A 22,925-nucleotide genomic window follows, 5' to 3' on the forward strand; every position below is an offset into this window, starting at 1 on the left:
AACAGTGTCTTAATGAAGATTTTATTGCTGTAGGGAGTGAATGTAGCCTGTAGTTTCATTTGGAGATGTGTGTATATCCTCAGGTCATTAACAGAAATCTGTTCCCATTGATAAAAATTATCCTAGTTCATGACCAGTTACTGTAATAAACTGCATGCAGTTGGAAATCTAAGAAACAACTGTGGCTTTTTATACGTTTCCTGGTTCAGATCATCGAAATGATTGTGTATTTTGATCATATTTACCTATAGCTGAGCAGACATGTCAGTTCTAATCCATCTTAGCTCGACCGATTTGTGAAAATAAAATAGAAATGGCCTGACACATTACAGGAGTTTTTGGAAAGCTGGTGAATTATGATTGACAATAATCATTGTATCAAAGATTTTAATATCCTTTTTACGTTGTTTGGGAATTAATTTAGAAAGGGGCTGAATAAATGTATTTGTTGAGGAAATGTTTCAAGATATGAAAAATATCTTATTTGACATTATTTATGCAACACTTATTTATTACATTGCACTATGGAGAAGAAAGCAAAATAACAAGATTAAAAAATTGTTCGGAAGTGTCCAGAATATTAGAATTGGAGTGACTGGAGGAGGTGAAAAGAATAACAGCGGCCAGGAGAGGAGATAATAGGTTTTCCATCAGTGACAGTGGTAGAGTCCTGTCACACTGAGTTGTTTCTATCACACTACATGGGAAATTCTGCAAAGAAAACTTTCAGTTCTAAATGCAACTGAATTCTAACATGTGGTTGTGTCAAACATAATAGGTAGGATGCATGTTAGAAAGCTCTGGAGCCATAGCAGGGATCCATTTTATGAACCTAAGAGTTAAAAATAGCTCTGTAGAGAAGGATTTAAAGATTGAACGTCATCCGTCTGAGTTCATTCTGATTTGGAGAGTATTACAGATAGATTTGGGCTCTGACGAGCTAGTGTATGAGATTAAAGCTTTAAAGTGCTCACTCTCTTTCTCAAAAAAAAGTAGTTAAGGCAGAGTAACTATTTAGTAGCATGCTGTCTGCAGTCCTCTATGCCAGATTCTCACAAAATGCTTCCCATGTGATCTTCAGTTTTCTTGCAGATGGGCTGTCATAAAAAGGGGGCTTTCGTGTATGTAGCATTTCATAAATATCATACATCAAAGAAAAAAGTATAATAGGCATTACTTTGCAGACTGAAGCTTTTCCTTTTTTCCAGAAAGATGTCCATAACATAATAATTTGTTAGTGTATTCTTAGAGAATTGGAGTGAATATTTCTGAGATTGCTAAGTGGATAAAAAGGTATAGCTGGGCAACCATCATGATGTATTTTACCTTCTGAATAGATCTTCTCTTTCAGTATTTGCTTTATTTTGTACAACCTTTTTGATTCATTTACAATACTTGTGAAACAAAGTCTAGGTGCAAGGACAAGGTTGTGCAGTGTTCTTCCAAGAGAAAACTCCTTCCCTTGTTAAAGATCATCCTTGACATCCAGGTCAAAATGACATATTTATGAATTAGCCACACAAACTGTCCTCTTCCTGTGTAATAGCATGACATTTTGCCTGAGGAAAGAGGTTTCAAGAAGTTCAGTGTATTCCTGGAAATCTCCGAGTACTTATTGCCTTGTGATAATGCTGCAGATCAATTCTCAGCTTTGTAGGTTGAATGACAGCTATGTGAAGTCAGTTTGGCAATTCTTCAAGTGAGGACTCTGTTGGTTTTTTTTTTTTAAAAAAAAAAAACACAAACTCGTTTTCCAGTGCTTACTAGTACAGGATCCTCAAGATCCAGAAATGCAAATAAGAAAGTAATAAACAGAATAATCAAGCTCATCCCTTGAAAGTTTCATCCTTCATCTTCTTGAAAGACTGTAAGCTATCTTTAGAAACTAAGTCTTGAGAGGCCTTTCTGCTTTGTAAAATACAAGCATCTTCTGAAGACATAAAGAAAATTACTTTCATCATACAAAGGATAATAATGCCTTAGTGAAAGAACTGTAGCATTTAAAAGCAGTTGCTGGCTGCACTTAGTAGACCATATGGTGCATATCATGCTAAAAAGAATTGAGAAAGCATTTTCTTCTTTTCTGTTACAAAATTAGAAAAGAAATACACTTGGTACTGGTAATGGCCAAAATCTGATTAACCCTGGAACATACTTATCTCTTCATAAAATAGCAGGCAATCGGCATTTTGAAAAGTGTGCTAGCATAATGCAGCTTTCAAGTATTTTGACTGCTAATTTCCTCACTCTGCCTCTGAAATTTCTATACAAAAATACAACCTTGCTCTTGTTGATATAATCCCAGTCATCAGTATCCATTAAGTGCTATGAAGCCTGCTTCTCTGCTCAGCAGGAACTCAAGCAGTGCATTTTGAACTATTTTTTCCCATCATGTTCCTTTAATCTGTTGTCAGCCTGGGATCTGACACATGGCAATCACGCTGAAGTTCACTAAAATTATCTCCAAATTAACATAGCTTCCAAAAATCCTACTTACCTTACTGATATTGATCTTGCTAGTCACAGTAGTCACTATATATTTGATTATGAAGATCCTACAGGCAGAAGTTTAGTTGTCCAGTTTTTGTATTAATTTTCCTTGTGTGCTAACTATCTATAAAAAGAAGGTAATGGAAACTGCTGGTGGTCAGCATCCAATAGTGCTTGTTCTCTTGATGGTTAAGTTGCTTTTGATTTTTGGACCACAAAGTCTTACATCTCAGGCATTAAAAGCTGAAATACGGAATCTACCCATTTCTTCAGTTTCCTTTTTTTTAACTATATTATGGTCAATTGCCAAAACCATTCCCTATTCAGCAAAGTGTTAGTTGTCCCTTCCCATTCTTTTGACAGTGTGGGTGGAATAAAGTGATAAGGTAGAGTAGCAAATCTTCACAAATAACAATTTTGCTATTTTGAGAACAGCTAATACTGTCAAGTGTTCATATTTCTTTTATTTATTTGTTGCAGCCCTGGTGTGTTTGTTTATTACAACAGAATTAATGCTATATACGTTATTACTATTTTGTTCTTGAAATTAAAGATACAACAGTGCTATAATTTTGTACAGATAATTGGCTGTAGTTCATCAGGAGAGTTCTGAAGGAGTTGACATGTAAGTGTGGGCTGTTCCCCCCCCACTTTTTGGTTTATGTCTGTACATCAAAATCCAGATGTAATTGTAACATGGGTAGGCATATCCTGGCTAACTTGACTTTTGTTAATTGGGCTAGTGATATTAAAGATGTATTTGCAGAGGCTGAATATCAAAATACGAGTCTTCTGTTGACCCCAAGAATATTGTCTGATTTGCTAGTGTTTGCTGAAACTCACGCTATGTCTTTTTATATTTTTAGTATCAGAAAGAAAAGATTATTTCCTGCAAGATCATCTTTGTGGGAACAATTCTGCATTGAGAGGATAGCATACCTTTAATATTCTTGCAGCTAATAAACTAGAACTGTACCTTTTCTTCCTTACTGGAAGAGCTGCTTGCCAAGGAGCAGCATAATGATAACTAAAGAGATAACTCTGTGTATTCATTGTTCTGGCAAGGCCATAAATATTTCAGTGAATTACTGAAATCAGAAATAGAAGAGACCTATTAAATTATACAATGTATATATCCTGAACGCATCTGTACAGCTCCCCTTTTTAATAGCTTTTGACTAGCAAAAGAAATAAATCTTAAAATCAATGCTGTATGCTTAAAAGATAGAGAGGTTATGTTTGTAAATTAAATGTTTTCTGAGATAGTACTTCCATTAGAAAATATTAATTTGGTGAAATTGAAAGTTTCAAAGGAAGAATACGTTTTATCAACAACAAAAGAGGTGAGTTTTCCCAAAAGAGAATTTATCAACTGTTTTATCTAATGGAAAATTTCAGTTTTACTAGTTCCTGAAGGTTGAAGAATTTTTCCTCAAAGCAACAATATTTAATGGGAAGGTAATTTCATTTTTGTCAAAAGTAATAATATTAAGTTATTAAATGAACTTTTTACTGTTGAAGCTTTTCTGAGTAGGCATTTTAAAAGAAAAGATAAATCCCAGAATGACATTGGTAATTTTGGAATATGACTTGGTCATCAGTGGCTCCTTCTACTTGCAGAATCATGCTGAATTTAGAGCTCATGGGGACTGCTGTCCTTTGGCACAGAATATTGGCACTGTATGCTCATGTAGCATCATGGCATTATACCAAATGGTGTGAACTTCTCAAGAGCAATGCTCCAAAATCCATTTTTCCTTACACAAGAGCAGGAGTGCCTTGTAGCATGTCTTCCTGGCCTCCACTGAGTTCTGAAGGCAACAGGAGACGTAAAACCTCTTCCTTATGTAGCAGAAGCATTTCCTAGTTTGTCTTGAATTCGTAATTTAGTTACTTTCTTGATCGCTCAGTCTCATCTTGTACAGACAACATAGGGTGAGACATGACAGAGCAAGACTGGAGCTTCATGCTACTGCTGAATGCATCCCTTGATTTAGTCTCTATGGGGCAGTGGTTTTCTGGTTTCCAGCTCTGCTCAACGGAAAATTTCGTAGGAACTAGGAGCAGTTGTCTTCCAGTTCACCATGTGCTCTGGACTGTAGATCGCTGCTATCAACCACACATTGTGAGTGAGTGACACTATGCAGAAACAGTGGCTACTACACAAACTGATAGTTTGTCCAAAAATTAAACTTAAGGTAGCAAGAAATTTTAATAATATTTTTTATTAAATTGCAAAGTACCCACATTTCTTTACTGATCTGAAAACTTTGCTAGTACAACAAAGGAATATAGTTTGGGAATTGAAATAAAACTTGGTAATTTTCCTTTTACATCTTCAATGATGTAAACTGAGAATAAACCTTGACTTAATTTTAATTGAGATGAGAAGTGGATCCCTTTTGCCCTATAATATAGACATTGTTGAATTTTTGCCTCATTCTGAAAATGAGAATGTTTCATTAAAAAATTGATAGCTTATCAGCAGCTCTTTAGATACACTGCAAATCAGATGACAATAAGAAACCCAAAAGCGAACAACTTATGTACTTTCTGAAAAATTAAAATTCAGAGTTGCGTAACAGGGAAAATGTTTTCTGTAATCCTCAGGAAAAAAAAATCCGAGCATATTTAATACACTTTTGCAAGGACACAGTCAAGAATTTAAAAGCTGATTCTACCTAACTGTTTACTTGCAGCAAGACTTTGAATTTTCTGCAAATCATTTAAATTTCCAATATTGCCTGCATGGTAAATAAGAATGAAGAGTTGTAATTTTGACAGTGTTCATAGAACTGTAATTCCAAAAAGAAGATCTGTCCAAGAATTTGAAAATGTTTCATTGCAACAGAAAGGAAGTGTTTCCACTTCAGAAATGTAATAGTGTACAATATTTAAAATATTTCCAATATAAATGAAATTAAAATGAGTGTGCATGGAAATTAAGTTAAAAATGGAGCACTAGACCTGTGAGACAAGTCTATTCTTCAGTCTGTAAATCTAATACAATCTGCTTTATTTACATTATTTGTACACCTTGATTAAAATTATTATCCCCATTTTAAGAAGGAATTTGAGCCATGAAGCAGCTGACTCACTCATTCATAGGAAAGAAAAAATAAGCAAGGATTTAACAGACATCTCCTGAATTTAATAATTTTTTTTTCTGACCAGGTGTCATATTGATAGGAAATCCTGAAAGCAGCTTTTTTTTTTCTTCCTGGATAGTAACCTACTATTACTAGAATCTATTACAATATAGATAATATTCTTCTGCATTTTTAGATAACTGTCAAGTTTGTTAGTGACTTATAAAAATTCTTGGTTTCTGGTTTATCATTACTGTATGTTATATTTCTGCAGCACATTTTCTTTGAACAAAAATGTCAGTTGATGCCTTGACTGTGGAACAGTGTCAAGTAGCACCTTTACGCTGTCTTACCCTCTTAAAGTCTTCATTAGAAAAGGAGAATACTAATGAGGAAGCATAGACTTAAGTATAGAGACAGCCAGCATAGGCTCTGTTAAAGTTTTCTGAAAATGTTTTACTGGTTTTAGTTTCTTACCTTTTTATTGTAAATGCTATATGTTTGATGGTGTATTTCAGTGCTGTGTACTTGATCCAAATTAAACTTTAATGCATGGTTATCCACATACTTCAAAGTAATTTAGAATTATAGCTGTGGTTTTCAAACTGTAGTTTATCAACAGTCACTGAACCACAAAACTCTTATAACTGATTTACAGCTTGTCTACAGAAACTTAGCACTTTTACATTCTTTTCAATTACAAGATTCACTATGATAATCTATGAGAATTTTTGAGGTTGGGTAGTGATCCCTGACTCAAAAAAATTTGAGACCACTGGGCTATAGCATCATCACTGCTGAAACAGCAATATTTAATTGCATACCTGTACTTAAGTGCAGTCCCTATAATGTTACATAAATAAGTAAGGCCAGTGAAGCCAAATCAAGGTTGACTAGTTTACTGGAAAGGTGGTAGACAGCAAAAATCTTTCACAGTTTCAACTTTGGCTGTCGTTTTGTTGTTGTTGTTTTGGTTTTAGTATTATTATTGGGGTGTGAGTTCAGGTGCTATCTGGCAAGCCTAAAAAAACATACTGTAAATTCTATTTCTTTGACCAGGATTGGTTTGGTTTTACAATGAACACTTGGAAGGAGACAGGCAAAGAGTTGTTGGGTACATAATATGATTAAAATGTATTACTCCTGTGAACACAAGACATAAAAATGCCTTGCAAACGGGAAGCAGAAGAAATGTCTGCATGTAATGTAAATTACACAAAAGTTTACAAAACTAGCACTCAGTACTTTGCCACCAAGGAATTAGAAAAGATTTGGCTAGAAAGGACCTCCAGCAATTAGGTAGTGCATCCGCCTGCGTCCAGCAACATGAATTACATCTACATGGATCCAAACAGTTATTTGCCTAGTATATTCCACAGCTTCTGTAGGCTAACTATTCCCATCCTTAATTATCTTTGCATTAGAAAGCTTTTCCTTTGGCCTAAATCCTTCTCATTTCAGTTTAACCCCATTACTACTCGTCTTCATCCCTATAGTTATTGAAAACATCCTACTACTTTCCTCTTTGTGGCAGCTTTTAACGTATTTGAAGACCATATTATGTCTCCACTCTTGTTTTCTGTTCCCCGAAATAAACTAAGTGAGAGCATGTCTTCTTGCCATTTCATCACCCTTGCATTTCTCCAAATTCTCTCCAATTCATCAAAATTGTATTGAGCTCTGTAGTTGAGGCCTTCCTGTGAGAGACAAAAATGGAACAAGTTTGTTTGCTTTAATATATAGCACACCAGCTCTTATGTCCCCAAATGGTGTTCCCTTCCCCTCATAGCTTCATGTTACTGATTTGTATGAAGTTTGGGCTTTCCTGTACTTCCAGAGCCTTTTCTGCTGAACCAAAGGCTAGCTATACAACCTCACTTGCTTTTGTGCCATTGGTATTTGTACCTAAGGTAGTACTTTGCTTTTGTCTTTATTGAATTACACCCTATTTATTTCAAAGATTTGATCCAGTTAGTCAAGCTCTTACAAAATTTTAATCCTGTTTTTCAATGACATTTCAGAGAAATGTCTGTTTACAAATGGGTTTTAAATCTGGAATTATCCCTGAACTCTTCTTACTTGGACTAAAACCACATTTTGTTGAATGTGAGTGAGGAATGCCATCGATTTCACCTAACTGGTCTTACTGGTGGGTATTGTTACAGGACCTAGAAGTTAGACCCCACTTCTTTAATGTGGTGTCCGAGAATCAGAACATTACAGTAATTATGTACAAGCAGAGAAGCTAGGTAAAAGGTGACACCAATAAGGACAGAATATTTTTATAGCCTGATCAAATAAAAAAAGAAAGTACCAATTATTAAAATGTTGCTAGCTAATCTATTGGTGATCGAGCATGTATGTTATTCCCAGTGTTTCACAGCAAGGAAAAAGACAATTCAATGTCTAAAGCCTGTATTTAAGACAGTTCTTCAATGTGACCTAGATTTCAGAACTCTGTTGTTGCTGCTAGAAAAGCAATTTATTCCCTCTCCATTCACTTACCTTTAATGAGAAAACATGAGTCAGCTTTTGAATAGGCACTGTCTGTACTGACTTTCAAATCAAAACATTTTAATAATGAAAAACAAGTAAGTGATATTATTATACCTTAAAATGCAAATGAGCTAACAAGATTAGTACAGTCTCGTTAGGTTCATTTCCAGCATCTCTGAAGGAAGACTTCACTAAAGAGCAGACCTTTAAAAGTCTATGGACTCATTTAGTTCATACTGTGACCGACTATGAAAAAATTAATTGACTTTGTGCCTCTTCCCATACAAGTTGTACTTGCTCTTGGTAACTATGGAGACTGAAGTCAAAACTCTCCAGAATCAACAATTTTACTGGATGGTAAATACTTCCTAAATTGTCCCTCTATTAATTTCTGTTGACATAATGTTTAGAATTTTAGCATATTAATCCTTAATGATAGTATGAAGTTTTGACATGAAGGGGGGGGGGGGGGGGCGGGGGACTTCCAAATTTTGTAGCATGGACATGCAAATTGCTCACAGTCAGAAGAAATACACAGGTGAGACAGGAATTGAACCTTGAGGTCTCAATCCCAGACCAGTGTCTCAAACTCAAGGCTGACATCCCTCTTTTGATTTGCAAGCACAGTTCAGACATAGTCAGCTGGATATCAGGAGAGGTGGGTAACCCAGTGTCTCTCTGTGGGTATGTATGTCTGCACACCAGTCAGGGAGCAACTGTCTCATTATTTCTGATAGGAAAAAATAAAGTAACCACTACAGTATGGAGCTCAACCAAGGGAGTTGTGCATCCTTTTGTGCAGTTAATGCCGAGTTAATTTTCTGTGGCTACACAACCATGAGCATCCTGAGAGAGCTGGATTAAAGCTGGCGGGGGAATGATCAGACCTTTGTTTTGAACGGCAGTGTATGCTAAAGCTATGGGTGCTTATCTTGTCTAAGATGGTTGGTACGCTTTTCTGTCAATTCCCTCAGTTGTCACATTTTTTCACTTTTTTTCAGTAGGTAGGAGTGAGAAGCTGAGGGCTAGCAGAGTTACTTAGACATATATGGTGCACAAGTGTGATAATTTAAATGGAAAGAAGTACAGAGAAAGTTGATTGCCAAGAATGATATAGAAAGCTTTTTAAAAGTATATTTTAAGGAGAATTTGCAAAAGGAAGACATAATTGCTTGGTGCTTATGAAGGATACGTAAATGAGGTACAAAATGTACGTAAGTCTCATACTAGATCTATTACCTCATGCCATAAAGCATATGTATCATTAACTGGGAGATAAGGATGAAGATTTTGCCTTACATTAGTGATTGCTACAGGTATTATGTTTGAATCCTTTACAGTTAAAGTAAAATAATGTATGCTAATTTAGGCACATAGTGGATTATTTTTTTTTCTTCAGATTTATAACAAAAAAGGAAAGGTATCTATCCTAGTTTCTAAGAACTTTTGGCATTATTTTTAAAATATGCTGGCTTTAAAGTCATTTCTTCCTGTAATAAAACCTTTATGTATGTGTAGCTACAGTGCTTTTTGTAACAGGCTAAAAGGATATCTTGTGTTAATGTATTTTTACAATTCTTGCTTCAAAAGGAAAAAGTATTACTTTGGTCTGTACTTAATGTGAAATGAGCTCAGTAGAGAGTAGTTCTGTGTCTCTCAATTGTAGGTGGTTCATGCCAGCCCCCTGCGCACTTTAATTTCATCATCAGTGCAAAAAAGTAAGATATTACATAGCAAGAAAGGTATATCATGTAATAGTATTGCTTTTTAAATCTCAGACAATTTCTGATCAATTCTAATTTTAGACAGTCATTTTAATTTGTTACCAATGAATGCTTTCTAATTAAACTTCTTTTTAACAATCACATGCGTCAGTGAGCAATGTGAGATGACAGTGATGGAAGTGGGTGGATAGCACAATAGATGGTGACAAGAGAAGTTGATCCAGTAAGGAAAGGAGGAGACAGATGAATTCCGGAACAGAGAGTAATCAGGGGAGCAAGAGAGTAAGGAAATTGAGGAAAAAAATAAATGCTTTAGAGCTGGGCCATACAGTGAAGTATTCCAGGCTATTCCTAATTACCTAGTCCTGGTGGTGAGTGCCCTGTGTGCAGAGGTATTTCTGGAATACCTGGTATTTCTGGAATAAGAATCTGTTATTCCAGGTTCTTTTTAATCAGCTGAAAGTAGATTGTACCAATTCAGAACAAGAATTTTCTCAAGAGAGTACTTCTATGAATTTAACTTTTTTTTAGTCTACATGGCATTTGTGTAGAATTCCCCAGTTATGGACCATTTCTCTAATTTTATAATAAATAATGTTTCCTGTCTTCTGTTCAGCAGTTTGCGATTCATAGGTATAAACAAAATGAATCTCAAATTAACTTACGCAAATATTCCTCAAAAATTACTTTGTAAATTGTAGTGCATTCAATCAGCAATGGAAATAATAATGTGTTCTCGACCAATCACAAATAGACAGCATCATGTTAACAGACAATACTGGAAGATTGTAGAAAAAAGCCTGCAGTTAATTCATAGAAAGAAATATGTTTTTTAAAAGCTGGATAAGACTGAAAAAAAATGTAATGGGGAACATGCTCACCATTTTTAAGACCTTATCAGGGAGCACTACTTCCTATATGATCCTAGGGTACTGTATTTCTCTTGCTGTGTCACTAATTGAGACTCTGTTATTGGAGCCTTTAACATTAAAATAAAACATCCTTGAGTTGGCAAACTGAAGCAGATGGGAGCCACTAGAGGATAAGGAGCACTGGTACGATTTTTTTTTTTTTTTTCTTTGCACCCTTCTCTGTGAAAGAGGTAGATTTCTGCATTCTGCAGTGTTCTGATTTTCTGTATGGCCTCCACCTTATCCACAGATTCTTCAGCCACAATAAACAAAAGAATTTGGAGGGGGTGGTCACTGCAATCTTACATATTTTCACTGGACAGCCAGTAGCATTTTAGTAAGAAGCAGTGTAGGTGAAAAATACAAAAATAATTGTCAGATAATCAGTATGTTAAATGCATTTTAAAAAGCAAATAATATGAGCCAGTAGATTATGCAAAATTCAATGGTTGGTCAGAACGAGCTAGTCCTAAACTCCTCTCTGCTTTCATTATCCCCTATCTTTGAGGGCTTATGCTTTCCTGACCTAATGCATTTCCCAATGACTAGACAAATGTATTGCATTCATGACCGAAATAGCTATAATGTTGAAGGACATACTGCTTAATGGTATCCTGGCCTCTTCAAAATCGATTGTTGAACTTCTGACTATCAAATGTGTGGTATGTGAAAAGGCATTGTAAGCCAAATGTAATACCGATTGTATTATAAACATATTGAAATAGCAAGCTTATGTTTTTCAATGTAAGTTGTTAAATAACTCCTTTTTTCTGAAAGGTGATTACATTACAAAAATAATCATGATTAGTAGTACCTTGAATTCCTTTCATGTCAGCATTTCAAGGAATGCAGTTTTTCTTCAGCTTTTTGTATGCTTAAAGACGTTCCCCGTTTCACATCAGTAGTTGGTGTAGATGCTCAGATTCTAGCCTGTGACTGTAGGTAATGGCATGAATCTTCTCTTTTACCTCTGGGTTAAAAGGAGGATTTACCCAAAAGTCGATGGGTTTTTTGTCGGTTGCTGGTGGCTTATTTACCTTTCCTGTTCTCACAAAAGTCTGTATCTTCTCCAGTGTACCTTAGAAGAACAGCTTCTATTTGGTGAAGCAGACAGCTCAGTACTTAATTTGCTGTACTCTTTTCGTTCCCTTTAAAAGTCAGAACGTTTTATAGTAATGTTATTGTGAAATATGTACTGCAGGCTCCGGTGACTTCTGCCATTTCTGTATAATTAGTTGTACACATTCGATTGCCATCAACTAAGCAGAAGAAAGTATTTTATTGCCCTTGTTAACTGTGTTGTGCTTATGTTGTACTTTCACTACTAACCTCCTTGCATGGATAAAAATGAGCATCGGCTAGACTGTTTGCTTCTCGTTTTAATAACAGTCTAAATTGCTTGGATCCTACAGTACCTAAAACTTTCATTTGAAAGGAGAATAGTAGTCTTTATTTGAAAAATATGTCGTTTTGGTGTTTTGTCGTATTTCCAGCATTCATTTTCTGAAAAGGTACATTTTTAAGTAATGGTTCAGGAAGATAATCTTTTATCCATCTTGAAGACACATAGCAGCAACCTCATTGCTTGGGTGGCTGTAGCTCTCACTCAATTCTGAAGAACTTAAGTGCACATGCTGGGCAGAGTTTGTTCTAAATTTGGATTTCCTTATTTGTTAGGTAGGAGAGCAATATGTCTACAGTGATGTCTGACCACGTGCACGATTGAGGTCATTCTTATTTCCTTAAATTAGTCAGTTGACTGGTCATTGTTCATATATTACAATTTCTGTTGTATCCATACTGTTTCTAATTAACTGCACCAAGTTATTCACAGCAAGTATTAGAACAGAAGAAAAACATTTATAACAGCTTGTAATTTAAACATTACAATAAAGATCTTAAAGTTGATCCTATAATCCGTCAGCATGAGAAGCAAACTATTTTATAACTCTCATTCTAAATTGTAACTTGATAGATAAGAGATTAATGAGTTTGCCAACCTGGATGGGTCAGTATCTTATGAATAATAGGAAATGGGAAAACACAAGGTCATCTTTCACCATGCTCTGAATATCCAAAGTAAGAAAAATACTTTTTCTGAAGCATGGTTTCTAGGAACAAGACTGAAAGGAGACAAGCCAATCTGCCAGCCATACTCTAAATTAGCATAAATTTCAGTTGCTAGTATTTCTCAGATGTCTCCACTTGAAAACTACTTACTCCATCTTTGTTTTATTAAATTACCAACAACAAAAGAAAAAGAACAATTTTTTTAAAAGGGAATTTGATATGTGAAAGAAAGGAATGGAATGTCCCCTTAGCAGAGTATTATTCATAAAATGAAACACATTTGTTTGTGGGAAGAGCACTTGAAATGATCTAAAGAATAAAGTGGCACACAAGCAAATGCCAGAAGTGCATACTCACTTCTGAAAGCTGTTTTTCTGAACCTGAGTTTTTATACTTAATTCAAAAATAAGCAGTAAAATACAGTATGTATTATTGACAGCCTCAAAAAATAAAGGGCCATTTTATGCCTGCACCCCATTGAACTTGACAAACAAGGCTGGATATTTCTCCACAGATTTTTGCTTTAGCTGTGTCAAATTGCATAACTCACAGAGGAGTTCTTCTGCCGGTCTTGCATCATATGATAGTCTCATATCTGGGATATTCCCATATTCCAGTAGCACTCAGGAGTCCAAGACCAAATCTTAGAACCAGCAAGTCAGATCTTCAGCTTTCCATCCTCTTTGCATTGCATATATAGCTCAAAGAGAAGAACCAAAGGCATTTGGGATCTTAACTGGCGAATTTTGCATTATTATTGAGGCCACATGAGGAAGGTTTAAGTGTTGATAAGAGCTGAACTGGTGGATATTGAAGAGAGATCCGAATTCAAAAACTTATCATCAATGGAAAAAACTGTTTATAATGTCCTTTAGCAAATATTTTATATCAGAAATACTTTTAACAGGTAATTCCTATTTCTGCAAAAACTTCCTAATTTTGGAGAATTGTAATATTAAATATAGATAAATCATTAGGAGGTAAATAAGGGGTAGTTCTGAGCTAGATCATGTGCTCTTACTTAAAAAAAAATGTATAACTGGAAAAGTCAAGCTAAGTAAAAGGATATGTAAAAAAAGATATCCTTATTTCTGTTGTTGGTCAAAGAATGTGTTCATTGTGAAACTGAATACTTATACTATGTGGCTTTTGAATTCCAGATAGATACTACATCCCTTAAGCTTGATAGTTCATATTAATTCCAGACGAGGTGGTTTAATGATACAGCCATGAAATTGTTTAGCTCTGACAGGAAATGAGTTGTAGCCAGACATTCTTTTTATGGTGGATGACAAAGCTGTGGATACTGCTGGAAAGAAGTTTATGCTTCACAAAAGAGTTTTGAGGGTGAGATTACCACCTCTGGTAGGCAGCTATCCCTAAGCAGTCTTTTCAAATTCATCAGTAATGTTTGTGTGACAGTGTATAATGGAAACAGGGTTTTAAAGTCTCACCTTAAGGCCAAAATAAAGCACTTAAGGACATACGTATCTTTAAGCATCTAACTAGTCCCACTTTGGCCAAATCTAGATAAAATCCTAGTGAACAGTAAATTTTTGAACAATTCTTACTATAGTCTCTAAAACTCTCACTTCCTTTGAGTAATTTTGTCAGAAAATAAGAAAAAGAAAACATTTTGGACTGCAGTATTTAGATGTTAGGGAAGTAACTGTCAGTTTTGAGTAAACCGAATATATTCATGCCATGGTATCTGCTTTTATTAGTTCCATCTGCTGATCTCCTGTCCTGGTTTCGGCTGGGATAGAGTTAATTTTCTTCCTAGTAGCTGGTATAGTGCTGTGTTTTGGATTTAGTATGAGAATAATGTTGATAAGACACTGATGTTTTAGTTGTTGCTAAGTACTGCTTACACTGGTCAAGTGCTTTTCAGCTTCCCATGCTCTGCCAGGTGCACAAGAAGCTGGGAGGGGGCACAGCCCAACTGGCGCAAGGGCTATTCCATAGCATATGGTGTCATGCTCAGTATAGAAACTGGGGGGAGCTGCCTGGGGGGCAGCGATCGCTGCTCAGGGATGGGCTGGGCATCGGTCAGTGGGTGGTGAGTGGTTGCATCACTTGTTTTTTTTCCTTGGGTTTTGTTCCTCCCCCCCCCCTCTCTCTCTGTTTTCCTTTTCATCACATATTGTTATTATTTTTTTATTATTATTTATTTTTATTTTTATTTTCTTTCGATTAGTAAACTGTTCTTATCTCAGCCCACGAGTTTTCTTACTTTTGCTCTTCTGATTCTCTCCCCTATCCCACCGGGGGGCAAGGTGAGCGAACGGCTGTGTGGTACTTAATTGCCAACTGGGGCTAAACCACAACAGTCCTTTTTGGCGGCCAACATGGGGCTCGAAGGGCTTGAGATAATAACAGATTAACCAGAGCACGTTAAGGAATTATATCTGTTTTAACAGTTGCAGGTCACTATATTGATTCTTCTGCTCTCAATATTAGTTTATCTGATCTGCACCATGCTCATTTCTTTGCTGTACATGTTAAAGATCGGTGTTGGTTTTTGCAGTTTGCTGTGCTCAGCAGTGATTAGTGATGTTTTGCCTTGGAGATTTGTTACTAAAACACTGTCCTTGAGCTTAATCTGGTATTTGGGTTTTGTACTGAAGCCATTACTGTACTTTGGGTACCACCTCGTGGAGACAATTAGCAATTATACTTCTTCCTCTAAGAGGTTTTTTATGGAGGAAATACAAAATGGCACCTTCGCTACCTTCTTCTATGATGTTTCCTCCTTCATTACAGTAACTTCTCAGTATCTTGAACATCCTTGGGTAGTTAAGATACTTCTATTGGTATTTCTTGGGAATATTGTTTTCAGTTTTGTCTAAGGTTAATAAGCAATTTAAGAATATCATCCAGAGATCTGCCCCAAGGCTGCATAGTTATGGGTGGCGAGGTGTGCGGGATAGCATGGGCAAATGCCTAGGATGGCGGACACCTCCAGTGTTTTGGAACTTCACCCCTGAACAAGTGCAGAATCCTGAAAAATTAATAGACTATTTGGAAAAAGTATGCTGTCACCCTGGCAATTCTAGGGAGACACAAATCACTGCAATGTGCTGGGGCCTGGCCCATGCCTACCGAGCCCTGTTCAACACTATTTAGTACCCTCAAGGGGAAGAGAAGATCTCTGGACCTGATGATGAAACGGCAGGCGCTGTGGCTTCTCCAGCCCCGGCGACAGGCACTGCAGCTGAACCAGGGGGCCAACCCATGCTGGCATCAGTTGCCCCTATACACAAGAAGAAATCTTGGAAGCGAAAGTCGGCTCGTTTAGAAAGGGATGATGAAAAAGCAGGGCCATCATGAGGAGAGGAGGAGGAAGAGGAAGAAGTCGTAAACAAGATGGAAACCACCCGATCCTTATCCCTCAGTGAGCTGCAAGATATGTGAAAAGGTTTCGGCCGTTGTCCAGGTGAGCACACTGTCGCCTGGCTGCTCCGATGCTAGGATAATGGGGCCAGTAGGCTGGAATTAGAGGGTAAGGAAGCCAAACAGCTGGGATCCCTTTCTGGGGAAGGGGGCATTGACAAAGCAATTGGAAAAGGGGCACAAGGCCTCAGCCTCTGGAGGTGACTACTGTCAGGTATGAAGGAAAGGTACCCCTTCAAGGAAGATGTTATATATCGCCCAGGCAAATGGACCACCTTGGAGAGAGGTATGCAGTACCTGAGCGAATTAGCCATGCTGGAGGTGATTTATGGTAACCTGGACAATGAGCAGTTATCCAGAAATCCAGATTAAGTCCAGTGCACATGACGCATGTGGCGGAAGTTGGTACAGAGCGCACCAGCATCATATGCCAACTCATTGGCAATACTGACCTGGAAAGACAGAGAGGGACCAATGGTGGATGAACTGGCTGGCCAACTCTGGCAATACAAAGAAAGTATCTCTTCCTCCCTCATCTTGGCTGTGGAGAAACTGTCCCAGGAGGTCCAGAAACTCAAAGAGGATAGGTCCTACTCTCCACCTGTGTCTCCACCAGTGTCTCAGCTATTAGGAGTCAGCATTCTTCTGCTCAAGAGAGAGGATATAGAGGGTGCACACCACGGGCCACCCTGTGGTTTTACCTGCGTGACCACAGAGAGGATATGAGGAAGTGGGATGGAAAATATACCTTGACCCTAGAGGGACAGGTACATGAGTTGCAAGGAAAAACAGTCACAAAAGGGAGTTTTTCCAGGAAAACTGCTGCTCCAGTTTCCAGTGGACTGTTCCCCAGACAGAGTAGAAGGGCTGATCTTAGTCCTGATTTTAATGAAGGAACTCCTGACTCGTATTTACAAGAAGTGGGGAGCAAATACTATGACCAGGACTAGAGGGTCCATGCCTCCAGCCAGGCGGAGGAAAGGGACAAACGAGTTTACTGGGCTGTGTGGATTCGATGGCCTGGCACATCAGACCCACAGGAGTATAAGGCTCTAGTAGACACCGGTGCACAGTGTACCCTAATGCCATCAAGCTATATAGGGGCAGAACCCATCTGTATTTCTGGAGTGACAGGGGGATCCCAACAGCTAACTGTATTGGAGGCCAAAGTGAGCCTAACTGGGAATGAGTGGCAAAAGCACCCCATTGTGACTGGCCCAGAGGTTCCATGCATTCTTCGCATAGACTACCTCAGGAGAGGGTATTTCAAGGACCCAAAAGGGTACCGGTGGGCTTTTGGTATAGCTGCCTTGGAGACGGAGGAAATGAAACAGCTGTCCACCTTGCCAGGTCTTTCGGAAGACCCTTCTGTTGTGGGATTGCTGAGGATCGAAGAACAGGTGCTGATTGCTACCACAACAGTCCACCGGTGGCAATATCGTACCAACCGAGACTCCCTGATTCCCATCCATAAGCTGATTCGTTGACTGGAGAGCCAAGGAGTGATCAGCAAGACTCGCTCACCCTTGAACAGTCCCACATGGCCAGTGCGAAAGTCTAATGGAGCGTGGAGACTAACAGTATACTATCGTGGCCTGAATGAAGTCATGCCGCCGCTGAGTGTTGCTATGCCGGACGTGCCAGAACTTCAATGTGAACTGGAATCAAAGGCAGCCAAGTGATATGCCACAACTGATATCGCTAATGCATTCTTCTCAATCCCTTTGGCAGCAGACTGCAGGCCACAGTTTGCTTTCACTTGGAGGGGCGTCCAGTACATCTGGAATCAACTGCTCCAAGGGTGGAAACACAACCCTACCATTTGCCATGGACTGATCCAGACGGCACTGGAACAGGGTGAAGCTCTGGAACATCTGCAATATATTGATGACATCATTGTGTGGAGCAATACAGCAGAAGATATTTTTGAGACAGGGAAGAAAATAGTCCAAATCTTTTTGAAGGCCAGTTTTGCCATTAAACAAAGTAAGGTCAAGGGGACCTGCACAGGAGATCCAGGTTTTAGGAATAAAATGGCAAGATGCATGTCATCAGATCCCAATGGATGTGATCAACAAAATAATAGCCATGTCTCCAGCAACTAGCAAAAAGGAAACACAAGCTTTCTTAGGCGTTGTGGGTTTTTGGAGAATGCATATTCCAAATTACAGTCTGATCGTAAGCCTTCTCTATCAAGTGACCTGGAAGAGGAACGATTTCAAATGGGGCCCTGAGCAACAACAAGCCTTTGAACAAATTAAACAGGAGATAGTTCATGCAGTAGCCCTTGGGACAGTCCGGGCAGGGCAAGATGTAAAGAATGTGCTTTACACGGCAGCTGGGGAAAACGGCCCTACCTGGAGCCTCCGACAGAAAGCACCAGGGGAGACTTGAGGACGACCCTTAGGGTTTTGGAGCCAGGGATACAGAGCATCTGAGGCCTGCTATACTCCAACTGAAAAAAAGATATTGGCAGCATATGAAGGGGTTTGAGCTGCTTCAGAAGTGGTTGGTACTGAAGCGCAGCTCCTCCTGGCACCCTGACTGCTGGTGCTGGGCTAGATGTTCAAAGGGAGGATCTCTACATATCATGCAACTGATGCTACGTGGAGTAAGTGGGTGACACTGGTCACACAACGGGCTTGAGTAGGAAACCCCAATCACCCAGGAATCTTGGAAGTAATTATGGACTGGCCAGAAGGCAAAGATTTCAGAATATCGCCAGAGGAGGAGGTGATGTGTGCTGAGGAGGCCCCACTGTATAATAAACTACCAGAAAATGAGAAGCAATATGCCCTGTTCACTGATGGGTCCTGTCGTATTGCAGGAAAGCATTGGAGATGGAAAGCTCCTGTATGGAGTCCTATACGACAAGTTGTAGAAACTGCTGAAAGAGAAGGTGAATCAAGCCAATTTGCAGAAGTAAAGGCCATGCAGCTGGCTTTAGACATTGCTGACCGAGAAAAATGGCCAGTGCTTTACCTCTATACTGTCTCATGGAGGGTGGCAAATGCCTTGTGGGGGTGGTTGCAGCAATGGAAGCAGAGCAACTGGCAGCACAAGAGGTAAACCCATCTGGGCTGCTGCATTGTAGCAAGATATTGCTGCCTGCGTAGAGAACCTGGTTGTAAAAGTACGTCACATAGATGCTCACGTACCCAAGAGTTGGTGACTGAAGAACATCAAAACAACCAGCAGGTGGATCAGGCTGCTAAGATTGAAGTGGCTCAGGTGGATCTGGACTGGCAACATAAGGGTGAATTATTTATAGCTCGGTGGGCCCATGACACCTCAGGCCATCAAGGAAGAGATGCAACATATAGATGGGCTCGTGATCGAGGGGTGGACTTGACCATGGCTACTATTGGCACAGGTTATCCATGAATGTGAAACATGCACTGCAATCAAACAAGCCAAGCAGTTAAAGCTTCTCTGGTATGGAGGACGATGGCTGAAATATAAATACGGGGAGGCCTGGCAGATTGCTTATATCACACTCCCACAAACCTGCCAAGGCAAGTGCTATGTGCTTACAATGGTAGAAGCAATCACGGGATGGCTGGAAACATATCCCATGCCCCATGCCACCACCCGGAACACTATCCTGGGCCTTGAAAAGCAAGTCCTGTGGAGACATGGCACCCCAGAAAGAACTGAGTCAGACAACAGGACTTATTTCTGAAACAATCAATGGTATTACAGTAAGAATCACCCAGATTAATGAAGAATGAACTTTGAAACTGAGCAAAGTGCAGCGGCGATGAAACCAGAACTGCCTTCAGCATGCAACAATCCAACACCACACGCCATCTCTCCTGCCCTGAAGGACTGTTGTGACAGATGGAGCCCAAAGTCATGGACTAAATTAACTCAATGGACATTTTAGAGGACTGGCCCGTAGACTAAGGGCATGATATCTGTGTGTACGTATGAAAAGACAGTGGTGGTGAATAACAGGAATGTATTGGAAGGGGTAGGACCTGGGCATGATGTAGATGGTATAGAATAAGGAGTGGATACTGTCCTGGTTTCGGCTGGGATAGAGTTAATTTTCTTTCTAGTAGCTGGTATAGTGCTGTGTTTTGGATTTGACTATAGTCCAAAGTAAAGATCGATGAGATCTACACTTTATCAAGTATCAGGAAAATTTTGTTTGCCCTAGGGTTTCACTCCCTGTCTGCTTTATATAATGTTAACTTTACAACAGTGGTTATCACAGCAGGCATCTTGCAGCTGAGGAGGCAAGCAGTCACCAGGGATACTGCCTTGCTGCTCTGTGACCAGCTGCAACACTACTGGTATACATACAACAGCAAGTGGTTTGTTGTTTTTCACACAGAATTACAGAAATCTCCTTTGCATTAACCCTAATTAAATGCATATACTCAGAACAAAATAATGGTAGGTTACAATGTATTTTGGCTAACATGCACTCTCTCAGGAGACCATTTATTCTATTTGGGCAAAGGATGCTTTGGACTGTATTCCCTTTCTTTTGCATGCATAATTACTTTTGCAGTTTTACCTTTTATTTACCTTGCAAAAGATAAATAATCACAAATATTTGAATAGCAAGAAGCCCTGTATTTTCTGCTGAAAAGAAATTATTTTTAAATATTGTAAATCTCTAATATTTTAAGATGATACATGCAAACAACTGCAGCCAAGATATATTATTTATGAAGTTTCATCAAAGGCTGTAGCAATTCACAGAAGAAATGATAAATATGTAGGAAACCTAAGACTGCCAGAGTTTATATAGGCTAAATCCTGTATCTTTCAGACTATATTTCTGACTGTTTGAGCTCCTTTACCTCCCGTTTACTCCAGGTGACAGCTTAGCAGTCTTTCAAAGCAAGTCTTAGGACAGGCAACAAATCTGACCCTGGAGGGTGTGAAAAAATAGAGCACTAGGAAGTAGATCAGCTTATGAATAATTCATGGAGAAAGTGAGCGTGAAGGAAGTGAAGATGATGTCTAGGGAAATACGATGCAAAACATGAGAGCCTCCTGGCTACCATGGGAAATACCAAGAAATATAAGTATAAATCTAACAGTGAAGGAAGGGAGTAAAGGGAACAGCAGTGAAAAACTATTGGAGAAGGAGTAAAAATGTGGAAAATAAAGGCATTAAAAAACCTACAGATGTAGGTGGAACTTTGAAGCATATAAAGAGTGGATAGGATGTACAATCTAATGCATATAAAGTCAAAAAAGCAAATAAAGCTGTGGAGGTATCTCCAGAGTTTCATTTACAGGTGACAAATGTATTCAGTGTTTTTGAAAAGCATAGTCTTTGTGGTTAAGAAAAGAATACAGAGCATCAGTTGTTATTGCTACCTATGTACCGTTCTTCATTTAGAAGAAAAATTTAAAAAGACATAATTTTAATCAAATTACTAGTGAAAGAAGTGTAATTATCACTGTCATGTAGGGGATGCATATAAGCACAGAGCAGATGCTGAGGTTTTATTCATAATTGAGCAAATCCGTTGTCATTTATTTTGTATATGCATGTTGCATGCAGGAATGAGGAAAGGCCAGGGCAGATGGAAGCAATTGAAGGATGAAGCCTATTGCAATTTAAATCATTAGAAAATATCCATGTTGAATAAAGGTCCCATCTTTTATGGGAGAGGAAGGAAGAACTAGTGATCATGTCTAGCATATTTATTACTTAAAACATCCTTTTCTTCCTTCCTTCATAGGAGTCAGAGCCTGCAAACTGTTATGCAGCAACTACCTTGTATTTAAAGGGAAGTAGCTGTGGATTATTCTCTCTCAAAGGTAGTAGGTGGCATGTTTTGAGGAACAGATTGTATAGATCTGTGCTAAACTGAAAATGGAAAAAGCCCGAGATAAGTGACTAATATGGGGTAAAAGTGAAAGGAAAAAAATTAATCCCGTGTGCTTTTTGCTTTTCAAGCTGTACTAAACAGTAATGGTGCTGTTCTACAATTACCAATTCTCAAGTTCCTGAATTCTGGAGTTTTGATAGACTTACTTGTTTGCTCTTCACTTGGTGCCTACAGGTATAATTACTTCTCAGATAGGTTGTACCTGCTTCACTGTGCCAAGTCATGATTCAGTAGCTGTAATGAATTCTGTTCGACTTTGAGAACTGAAGTTATCCCTTTCCAGATTTTTAAGAATTAAGGACCACACTACAGACCAAGGTGTGATGGTGGAAGAAAAGAAAATGAGCCTTTTAAGAAAGAAATTCAAAAAAAATTTATGTGTGCATTTAGGGCATGCCTTGGTATGAAGAAGCTTTCAAAGATCATATGGTACGTGCAGTCCAGCACATTTTCCAAAGAAAAGTTTTAAATCTAAAGCAGGCTCACAGATGGTTCTAATGAGCTGGTCTTTGAGATATACTGTGACTTGAACAAAAATAGTTTAACTCCTAAGACACTAACATTTCAAGATGACTTTCAAGCTAAAGCACTTGCAGAACAATTTTTCATGCATATATTTTTATATGCATATATTCATGCATAATTTTATATTTCTAGTCTCCAAAAAAGGGAGGTTTTTCAGAACCTTGCACTTTCCTTTATATGCATTACAGTACAGTATCACAAAAGCATGCATCAGGACCATTTTTGCACACTGACTGATGCTTCTTTCTCCAGGATCTTTCAAACTCCACAAACATTTGGTTTTGAACAAATAGTAATAAAAACGGTAAAGGTTTCCTATGAAAATTTAATTTTTAAAGTGATACAGAATAGTACCCTGCTAAACGTATT

General features: G+C 38.3%; 1 protein-coding gene across 4 annotated transcripts in view; it reads left to right on the plus strand.

Moving 5' to 3' along the window:
* STXBP4 (syntaxin binding protein 4) overlaps nt 1-22,925 on the plus strand; it is an 81,792-nt gene that overhangs the window by 40,053 nt on the left and 18,814 nt on the right. The window lies entirely within an intron of this gene.

This window comes from Mycteria americana, chromosome 16, assembly GCF_035582795.1.
Source record: "Mycteria americana isolate JAX WOST 10 ecotype Jacksonville Zoo and Gardens chromosome 16, USCA_MyAme_1.0, whole genome shotgun sequence".
NCBI lineage: Eukaryota > Metazoa > Chordata > Aves > Ciconiiformes > Ciconiidae > Mycteria > Mycteria americana.